This window comes from Acomys minous, assembly GCF_964271855.1.
Source record: "Acomys minous genome assembly, chromosome: 6".
NCBI classification, from domain to species: Eukaryota; Metazoa; Chordata; class Mammalia; order Rodentia; family Muridae; genus Acomys; species Acomys minous.
In genome coordinates this window covers 93,470,287-93,477,443 of record NC_140487.1, presented here as the reverse complement: position 1 = coordinate 93,477,443, position 7,157 = coordinate 93,470,287, and the positions used below count along the sequence as shown (strand labels likewise).

The following is a 7,157-nucleotide window of genomic DNA, read 5'->3' as shown; positions in this document are numbered from 1 at the left end:
TTTTTAGACAGGGTTTCTCTATGTAGCCTTGACTGTCCTGGACTTGCTTAGTAGACCAGAATGGCCTCAAACTCAAGAGATCTTCCTGTCTCTGCCTTCATGAGTGCTGGTATCCCAGGTGTGCACTACTGAGCCTGGTTGTTGTTACTGTTTTTAAAGGATTTTTTTCTTTCTTTCTTTCTTTTTTTTTTTTTTTTGTTGTTGTTTTGTTTTTTGTTTTTTAGAAAGCATCTTACTCTGTAGCCAGTTTTTGTCTTTGTAGCCCGGGATGGTCTGGAACATGTTGGAAATCCTCCTGCCTCAGCTTCTGAGTGCTGGAATTATAAGTGTGAGCCACCACACTTGGCTTTTGGTGTCCTTTTTAAAAATTTCTTTTTTCTTTTTTTCTTCTGATTTTTCAAGACAGGGCTTCTCTGTGTAATTGCCCTGGCTGTCATAGAACTCTCTTTGTAGACCAGGCTGGCCTTGAACTCACAGTGATCCACTTGCCTCTGCCTCCCGAGTCCTGGGATTAAAGGCGTGCACCAACAACATGCCCAGTTTGGGTATCCTCTCTTAATACCATTAGTCTCCATCATCTGAGGAGTCCAGGAGCCACAGTAAATATATCCCTGGTCTTTCCTACCTGCCTCTAGGCTGCCTGGCTGAGGCCTGGCTGCCCCGTTAGCATGGACTTTTATGAGCTAAAGGTAAGCGTTGTTTGAGAGCTCTGAGAAGTGGGGAGAGGTGATAGATGCAGAGAGACAAGAATGAGATGGAAGCCGGGCGCGGTGGCGCGTGCCTTTAATCCTGGCACTCAGGAGGCAGAGGCAGGTGAGTTGGAGGGCAGCCTGGTCCAGGCCAAAGTAGGTCCAGGCCAGCCAAGGCTACACAGAGAAATCCTGTCATCAAAAAAACAAAAAACAGAAACCCTGTCTCGAAAAACAAAACAAACAAAAAAAAAACAAACAAAAAACAAAACAAAAAACAAAACAACAACAACAACAAAAAACCAAAAAACAAACAAAAAGAATGAGATGGAAACAGGATGGAAGTCTGGACAGAGGAAGCACACTGCTCTTCAAGTATGCTGACCCTTCCTCAGAATTCATAATGCAAAGATGGTAGCTTGGGAAACAGGACCGGAGAGAACAAAGATGGGTCCGGCCAGTCTGCCTCCATCTGTCCGGACAAGGCTGCGAGAGAGGTCAGCTGTTAGGTGTGGACGTGGTAAGAGTGGGGAGTGGTGGTGAGGCTAACCCTTGAGCTGAGTGGCTGTCTCAGAACTACTTGGGGTTACAGTGAGCACAAACTCATTGTGGGTACAGTTCCAGGTGCATGCTGAGTATTCAGTTACACACGCTCGGAGAGTAATGTGTATGTAGAAGGCTACAAGGACGTGTAATGTCTAAAAAGCAAATTAGCCTGGTTTATATATTAAGCATTTAAAAACATTTTATTCTGAATCCTATAAGCCATTGTCACCAACATATTGTTGCTTAGAAGTTTGCTAATTTCAGATAGGTAACAAGTAAGCCACAGTGGGATGAAGGTCATTGTGACTGTGAGGCCTTCCAGGAGACCTATGGTTCCTCACTTAACTGGCTCAGCCACTCTTATTCTCCTAGGAGATAAGGCAGTATATTGATTTCCTGTTGCTGATGTAATGAATTAGCACAAACTCGGTGGCTTAAAAACCAGTGAGACTGGGCGTGTTGGTACATGCTGACAATCCCAGCTCTCGGGGGGCTGGGGCAGGCAGGTGGCAAGTTTGAGATCAGCCTCCAGAAATTAAAAAAAAAAAAAAACAGTCTTGGGAGAACATACTTAAGACTTTTAAAAGCCTGTAGCCCCTGTGACCAAGGCAGAGTGTTTCTGCAGGCAGGGCCCTTGACAGCTTCTTTTCTTCAGGACCACTATGTGAGCCTGCTTCTCCAGGCAGAGGTAATTACACTCCCAGCAGACTAACCCGGGTTCTCCCTGGCAAGCACAGACTCCCTTTTAAATGGTTTTTATTCCTTAGTGGTTAATTATCGCGGATACTAGACCCATGTCTTTCTTTTAGTTCCTGGTCCGTAGTTTCAGCCTTCTCTTGGACATAGGTATACACTCAAAACTTGTCAATATATGTTTGGAAATGTATCTTTAAATATATTTATGTATGTATTTGTGCATGTGTGTATGTACATAGGTATATGTGTGTGTATATATGAGCCTGTACTTTGACATGCTTTAATATATATAAATGGTATACTTTGATAGTAAACTAACTTCTATAATGAACTATTCTCATATTTCAGTGACAACACAATGTGAGACTTATTTTTTACTTATTCCACAGAGCATAGATTTTTTTTTTTTTTTGAGACAGGGTTTCTCTGTGTAGCCTTGGCTGTCCTGGACTCACTTTGTAGACCAGGCTGGCCTCGAACTCACAGCGATCTGCCTGCCTCTGCCTCCCCAGTGCTGGGATTAATGGTGTGCGCCACCGATTTTTTTGGTCGGACAGTTCTCCTTCCCTGCACATGTCAGGCCTCACACTCCTTCTAATTTCAGACCGTGATACCTATAAACTTTCCACCCAGGTGTCTTACCATCCACTAATGATCCTTTGACTTCACTGGGATTACAAAGCTATGATTTATTGACACTATTAGCACATTTTCATTAGTCTAATTCTGTACAGAAAAACTTCACACCTCAGAGGACCATTTACTTACTCTGCAATAAAGTTCATACGAGAACAGTAAGACAAATGCTTTAGTGTCTTTCATTCCTTCTCCCACCCCCTTATTTTCTCGAGGCAAAGTCTTATATAGCCCAAACTGGCCTTCAGCTCACTGTGTAGCTGAGGCTGACCTTGAACTCCTGACCTTCTTGCTTCCATCTTCCAAGTACTGGGATTGTACGTCTAAAGCACCATACCTTACAGAAACAAATAAAACCCAAACAAGGTCTTACTTGTAAGCCCAGGTTAGCTTGGCATTCAAGGATCCTCCTGCCTCAGACTTCTGAGACTAGGATTCCATGTGCATACCACCATGCCTAGTGTTCCATATCATTTTTATAGAGTAATGCTGTTCCATAATTTTGTTTTGTTTTATTCTCTTTTAAACTTACAGGTGTGGATCTATAGTTATTGTAAATGTAATGTCTTTCAATCAAAATGTAATATCTTTGCAGTTTTTGTTTTGTTTTAAATATATGAAATATAAAACACAGGGGAGCTGGAGAGATGGCTCAGTGGTTAAGAGCACTTGATGCTCTTCCAGAGGTCCCGTGTTTGGGTCTTAGCACATCCAGTATCTTCATCTCCAGGGTATCAGAGATGCATGCACTCACATACACTCACATGCACATGCCCAGATAATTTAAAAACTTTTGGCTGGGTGTGGTGGCGCACACCTTGAATCCTAGCTGGTCTACGAAGTGAGTTCCAGGACAGCCAAGGCTACACAGAGAAACCTTGTCTCAAAAACAAACAAACAAACAAAAAAAACAAACCAAGCCGGGCGTGGTGGCGCACGCCTTTAATCCCAGCACTCGGGAGGGAGGCAGAGGCAGGGGGATCGCTGTGAGTTCGAGGCCAGCTTGGTCTACAAAGTGAGTTCCAGGACAGCCAAGGCTACACAGAGAAACCCTGTCTCAAAAAAACCAAACCAAACCAAAAAAAACCCAAAAAAAACCAAAAAAAACAAAAAACAAAAAACAAAGCTGTATGCTCAATTTTCTTAACCAATATATTTTATTAGCAACTTAGTGACCGAGCATACGTCACTTATAACCTGACTAACCAAAACAATAGGAAATGAGGATTAATGGACACAATAACAAAACCTTAAGGATATCAGTTCCGAGGAACAATTCTCCTGGCACAATCAGCAGGATTTCTTCTGCTGGAACCTAGAGTAACCAGAACCCAGAACCTCAGCAGGAGCCAGAGCCCCGAAGCCTTCCCTTGAGCGGTTCTCTCTTGGAGCGTCTCGAAGAGCAGTGATGAACAGGCAAAACTATCCTAAGTCTCCAAAAAGCCGCCGCCTCCAATTCTGGGCTCATTTATATATCTCCTCCCAGATATATAAAAGATTCACGGCATCTTTTCAGCTGGCAACAATCAAGCTCCCGCACGAGGTGGTCGGTCTTCTAGTGGATTAACATCACCTGTTCTCTCACAAAACCGTCCCAATCCCGCACTTGGGATCCTAAAAAACAAGTGTATTTCTCCTTCACAAAGCAATAACAAAACAAAAAAGTAGAGAAAATAGAGTAATGAATATTATACACCTACCAATCAACTGCTTTTCCTTAAGCCTTTAGTTTATTGTTTATTTATCAGGGGTAGGGGTGAACTTGCCGTAACGCATGGGAGTAGGCCAGAGAACACTGCGCAGGAGTTGGTTCTCTCTGTCTACCATGGGGTCCTGGGGATAGAACTCAGCTAGTCAAGCTGCCTTTAACCACTGCACCATCACACCTGCCCAGGAGAACATGGGCTTAATCCTTAGAAGCCACATAAAAAAGTGAGGTGTGGTGGCTAGCGCTAAGGGAGGGTGAAACAGGCAAGCCTCTGAGGCTCGTAGGCCAGCCTGACTAGCATACTTGGTGAGTTCCAGGCCAATGAGAGTCCTATCTCAAAACACAAGGGGATCAAAAAACCAAAAAACACCAAAAAAACCGAAACACATGGGGAGCAGTGCATGATGAACAAACAATACCCACCTTGTCCTCTGCCCTCTAGTCACCTGTACACACATGCCTAGACACCTACATATATATATGCACCCGCACACACACAATAACATTGAAAAAGAAACAAAGAGAGCCAGGAGTTGTGGCGAACGCCTTTAATCCCAGCACTTGGGAGGCAGAGGCGGGTGGATCGCTAGCTGTGAGTTCCAGGCCAGCCTGGTCTACAAAGCGAGTCTTGTACAGCTAAGGCTACACAGGGAAACCCTGTCTAAAACAAACGAACGAACAAACAAACCCCAAAAACCAACCAAACAAAAATCACAAAAAACCAACAACAACCCAAAATGACAAACAAATGCTTTCCGTTGCGGCCGCTATCAGAGTCGTGGCCCTGCACTACCCCTTGGCCGAGGACCTCTACAAGGACCACAAGGTGAAGAAGAATGTCACCATGCCGAGGCAGGCGCCTCACCAAGCACACCAGGTTCGTGCGAGACGTGATCAGGGGGGAGGTGCGGCTTCGAGTCCTACGAGCAGGTGCCATGGAGCTGGGCAAGGTGTCCAGGGACAAACGTGCGCTCAAGTTCATTGAGAAGAGGGTGGGCACGCACATCCGGACCAAGAGGAAGGGGGAGGAGCTTAGCAACGTACCGGCAGCCATGAGGAAGGCAGCAGCCAAGTAGGACTGATGCCCCCTCCCCCAATAAACATTTGTGCAGCAGGGAAAAAGAAAAGAAAACCCCCCCTACACACACACAAAAAAAAAGAAAGAAAAACAGAAACAAGGTTGACAGTGGAAGTGCATGCCTTTAATCCCAGTACTCAGAAGGCAGCCACAGGTTGAGTTTGAGGTCAGCCTGATATACAGAGTGGGTTCTAGAATGGCCAGGACCACACAGAGAAGCAACAGTAGCAGCAACAACCAACCAACCAACCAATCAGCCAACCAGACAAAACAAAATGACAAGACAGCAGGCAGGTAAAGGGACTTGCTGCTAACTACGCCCACACAGTGGAAAGAGGTTCTGAATGTGGCGGGGAATTGGGGAAAGAGAGGATGGGACACAAAGAGACACCAGGCAGGTTACCAGAGACTAAGGAGTTTATTATTTGTAAAATTTATTTTATGTGTGTTTTGCCTGCATACATGTATGTCTATGGGCGCATCAAGTCTGCTAGGTTGGGCCTTAGAGACAATGTCCCAGCAGAGTGCCTGTCACTATCTGTGAGGTGTTTCTGAGGAGAGTCTAGATTATAACATTTTGAAGATAAAGTTTTTTAGAGTATTGACTATTTTGCTTGGTGTATGTACCTGCATCACATGCCTGCCTGTGGTGCCACCACATGGATGCTGGGAACTGAATCTGATGTTGTGTTATGGGGCAGTGGGGGCACAAGATGTACCCCTGCGGAATTACACACCTCGCAACAAATCTGATACGAAGGAGGTTTATTGTGGCAAAGGGGGAAGGCTGGGAAGAGATAGAGTGGGTGGGTCATGAGGGGAGGGGAGAGAAGGGGGCGGGGGAAAGGGAGAGAGGGGGAGAGAGAGGGAGGGAGGGAGGGAGGGAGGGAGGGAGAGGGAGAGAGAGAGGGAGAGGGAGAGAGAGAGAGAGAGAGAGAGAGAGAGAGAGAGAGAGAGAGGGAGAGGGAGAGAGAGAGAGGGAGGCGCAGGCAGGACCTTTTTATCTGGCACGCACCTAGTGCACCTGGCGGTGGTGGCAAGCGATGACCTACGAAGCTGCTAGGACCCTGAAGGCAGGCTTGTGGGATTGCCCGTGAACTAACTCCTGAGTCCTCTGCAAGAGAAACAAGTGCTCATGCCAAATCAAGCCACCTTTCCAGCCCCCAGATGATTATCAACCACCAACCCCGCCTCTGGGGCCCTAGCATTTATAGACCCTCTAAAAAATTTCCAGAATTCCAAACTTCATACAATTGCAGAAACTACCCGCGGCTGGTAAAACAATGCCTCTGCTAGAGCACGAGGCAAGCCAATCAGCTGCTGCAAATAGTAGCCGGGAGCAGCAGCCCCTATCCCCACACCTGGGATTAAACGAAAACATATTCTTATAGTATTTCTGTTCTTTTTAAAGAAACCATACATTCCCAAATTCTCACTACACAAGTTCTGACTATGTGGCGCAGGATGGCTTTATATTTATGGCAATGAAGTTAACTTTTTTTTTTTGGTATGTGGTTGTTTTTTTTTTTTCCCGAGTCAGGGTTTCTCTGTGTAGCCTTGGCTGTCCTGAACTCGACTTGTAGACCAGGCTGGCCTTGAACTCACAGCGATCCACCTGCCTTTGCCTCCCAAATGCTGGGATTAAAGGCGTGCGCCACCAGCGCCACCAGCGCCAAGCTGTGTTTTGTTCTTTTAGCTGCTCACAGCCATCTTTTCTCCCAGCAGGAGATTCCTAGGGAAATTCAAAATTCAAATTGTTCTCACAGTCTAAAAGCCAAGAAAAGGACATAAGTAACTCTTTTTT

The 7,157-nt window shown here is 45.6% G+C and overlaps 1 long non-coding RNA gene across 1 annotated transcript; it reads right to left on the bottom strand.

Moving 5' to 3' along the window:
- Window positions 1-3,701: 3,701 nt before the first annotated feature.
- LOC311600223 lies at window positions 3,702-6,133 on the bottom strand. The gene is made up of 2 exons (XR_014780168.1): window positions 4,268-6,133; window positions 3,702-4,181 (listed from the first exon to the last, which is right to left on the bottom strand). It is a non-coding gene; the product is annotated as an uncharacterized lncRNA (long non-coding RNA).
- Window positions 6,134-7,157: the final 1,024 nt, after the last annotated feature.